Genomic DNA, 3563 nt, shown 5'->3' with positions numbered 1-3563 from the left:
CGTTTGGTGTGATGGGGATTCAAACCCGCGACCCTCGGATTGTGAGTCGAGCGCCCTAACCACCTGGCCTGTTTGTCTTGGAGTTTGAAGTGTCAAAGCACAAAAATATCATTTATATTAGTTAATGAAAAACATGGAGAGATGTGCTAGATTTTTCAGTCAAGGTTAGAGTACATTTACAATCAAGGAATTACTTAAAAGGAGAATGTATAGTAAATAAACAGCATACACTGTTTAGTGTATGTAGTATTATTAATTTATTTATTTTGTGTTTGTAATTCATCGATGTCGAGGCTACAGAGATTTCTAGAAGGCCTAAGTGATAGACGTATAAATAATGGTGACCAGATGAGGTAAAACAGAGAGAAAAAGTAAATTCACATGAAAGAGAAGATCAGTCAGAGAAAAGTTAAACATAAAGGTAACCACTGTGGGAGTGAAAGATCTAACAGTTGATATATCAGAGTGAGATTAACAAAATTTTAAAAGAGATAAAAAGAATAAGTTGCCTTGTCAAAGGGTGTTATACAGTAATTTAACCCGCCTCAGTGGACTTTGACAAAATGCAGATGATTATTGGAAGTACAGGATACAACCACAGTAACTCAACGACAACTTAAGTGAACTATACACAAACGCTATTGCTTGTCAACTGAATTCTAATGCAATTGAATTGGCCTAAGTGGGCTTTTGACAAGAAGAAACATATATAACGTTTATGATACAACTAGGATATACATAGTGTAAAGAATTTTGTACATTCATTTAATTTGCTTTGAGTATATATAAGTATTATTTTAAAAACAATTGGAGCGTGTGCTGTTTGTCTGAATTGGCCGTGGGCATTTGACAAGAAGAGAACTGTATAGTGTTTAAGATACAACTATAATCTCCATAGTGTAAAGAATTTTGTACATACGTTTAACTTGTTTCGAATATATATATGTATATTATTTTAAAAACAAGTGGAGTGCACGCTGTTTGTTTATTGTCAAATTTATCACCAACAAGTCACAGATACCTATTGTAGAAGAATCCTTAGCCCAACACACCTATATTTAACTTACATAACTACATATTTCAAATAAATAGTAAGTTCCTGACAATATTCAATACATAGGGATAACTAGAAATGATAAAGCGGTGTACCTATTAGGTCTCTGTAAAAAAAACTACAAACATAAGAAATGAAGGCTGAAATACATACTTTGTTATGGGTAAAAAAAAGTAAAAGAAAAGGAAGTAAGCTGCAGATGTTCATCAGGAAATTCCCTTATTAATCTATTAACATTTTTGAGGGTGTTACATGTTGTCTGGATGATGATAGGGATAGAAACTTGGTGTGCTAAGTATTTAAAAAGCTTTGATAATATGCCACACAAAATTTTAGCTAAAAAGATACCTAATGTACTAAAGTCATAAACTTGTATTGAAAAATATTTTAATTTGTTTAAACATATCAGCAAAGTTTCACATAAAACCCAATCATCTGTACATGTCTCCTAAACAAAAATGTAATGTGTACATCAAAACAGCTTTAATTACTTCATGCAGATGGACTTTGTAATTGTATCCACTAATTTTGTAGGGAAACATGTTTTTATTAAATAAATTTTATTTAATATCAGCAATCGGTAACAAATATATAAATTATAATACACTGTATTTAACATTAATAATCTCAATACGGTTAGTGAATTAAGTACTAGGACACAGAATAACCACAAAAAGTACAAATTCCAAGTTATAACTTACAAGGAATAATAAAAAAGCTAGTACTAATTTAAATTACTAAACCGTGTTTTGTACATTATATGACACAACGTCACAAGATGCAGCAATATTTATTAATATTAATTATCACTGCTACCAGTAATAGTAGTATACTATTATTAACGTAACATTAATATATAAAATATTAATATATTATCTATATATATTACAATGAAATAGAATTGAAATTACCTATTTCCTTACAAACCGATATATAACGCTGATTTTACGAGAAATGTCAAGACAACAATATCTTAGTTATTACTTTTCACCAGACTTAAAATGTTTTTACAAGTTCTTGTAATTCGCTAATAAAAAATATGATATAGAGATACTAGCGCCGTCTAAGTGTTTATAAGTGTTGAATTCAGAAGACACTTTTGACACACCTATAAAAATTTATATGCCTTTGAAATGTTTGTTGAAAATAAAATGATTCAAATTTGTTTCTTTAGTTTTCCTTCACCCTCTGAGTTAATAGTAAATTTACTGACTTAAAATGCTAAAATCTGGAGGCCTATTCCCTGCAGTGCACAGAGTGTGAATAACTCATTATGTATCTTTGCGCTAAAACAAATAAAAGAAAAATTCGACTGTTTATTTTATTACCTGTCCCCAAGTGGCACAGCGGTATGTCTGCGGACTTACAACGCTAGAAACCGGGTTTCGATACACGTGGTGGCCATAGAACAAATAGCCCATTGTGTAGCTTTGTGCATAACTTAAAACAAACAATTTTATTACCTTTCTGCAATAGCAAACTGTCCCAGGTTATTTTATTATATTATCATAAATACTTTGTTTCAACAATATTATTGTTTTTATTTATTAACGCACTTTTACTTTTAAAGCCACAAAAGCAGATACAAAAAGACTGATGTTAAATTACTTTCTCTCCCTTCCCCCACTCCCGTAGTAATAAAATTTCAGTGAACAGTGACAAAATTTGGGACTGTAGCTAAATTATCATTCTTAGCCTTTTATAACTAGTATAGAATATATTGTTACGACAGCGGAAGTCAAGTGACGCTGGTAACATGTGATGACTTTCTAGAAGGATCATGAAGGCTCTAGTGTTTGCCTGACGCCCTCTATTTTAATATATAAGCCCGGCAAATAAAGGGAGACAATAATTGCAGATAGCAGATTGAAGAGAGATATAGAGACGGATAATCGAGTCAAGCCGCAAGTAAAGTGTGTAAATCATTGTGAATTATAGCGTGTGTTTAAGTTAAAGTGACTGTGGAAATTCTGTGTATTGCAAAGTTGTATTGAGGAAGAATAAACTAGTTTTATTTAAGAAAGGAGTTGTATCGCTGAAGTTCCTCGGGAAGAATTTTTACGGGAAATTAACAAATGACCAAAGACATAACAAATTGGGATTGAAAAGAAAAAGAAGATGGAAACGAAAAGTGGCAAATCAAACTACAGCTTAGCAGATTTGATGGCAGCAATACAAGAACAGGAAAAGAAACAAGAAGAACGGGAAAATAAACAATAAAAGAAACAAAAAGAATGAGAAAAAAAACAAGAAGAAGAGAGATTACAGCAGTTGTTGGAGGAAAAAGAAAGACCCAACAGCTAAACATAAAATGGCAAGTGCACATAGTGTCTACGTGACAGGAAAGCTGGATGGCCAAAGGTACAATTTTGTCATAGATTCTGCATCTAAGCAAACCCTTGTGAGTTAGAAGATGCTAGATCACAAAGGAGCACCAGAAGCCATACAGAAGCTCTGTGGTGTGACAGGACATTATGCAAGGTTGTTGGGACCAGTGTGGGTAACTATC

The 3563-nt window shown here is 32.3% G+C and overlaps 1 protein-coding gene across 1 annotated transcript in view; it reads right to left on the bottom strand.

The window, feature by feature from the left end:
- The window catches only part of LOC106464930 (run domain Beclin-1-interacting and cysteine-rich domain-containing protein-like), an 80589-nt gene extending 78501 nt beyond the window's left edge, over positions 1 to 2088 (bottom strand). Inside the window, 1 exon segment of the mRNA XM_022392743.1 lies at positions 1966 to 2088. The gene's annotated coding sequence lies outside the window, so the exon portion shown is untranslated.
- Between the last annotated feature and the right edge of the window lie 1475 nt (positions 2089 to 3563).

This window comes from Limulus polyphemus, unplaced genomic scaffold (assembly GCF_000517525.1).
Source record: "Limulus polyphemus unplaced genomic scaffold, Limulus_polyphemus-2.1.2 Scaffold1786, whole genome shotgun sequence".
NCBI lineage: Eukaryota > Metazoa > Arthropoda > Merostomata > Xiphosura > Limulidae > Limulus > Limulus polyphemus.
Note: the sequence above shows the minus strand (reverse complement) of the source record. Positions and strands in the feature narration are given on the sequence as shown.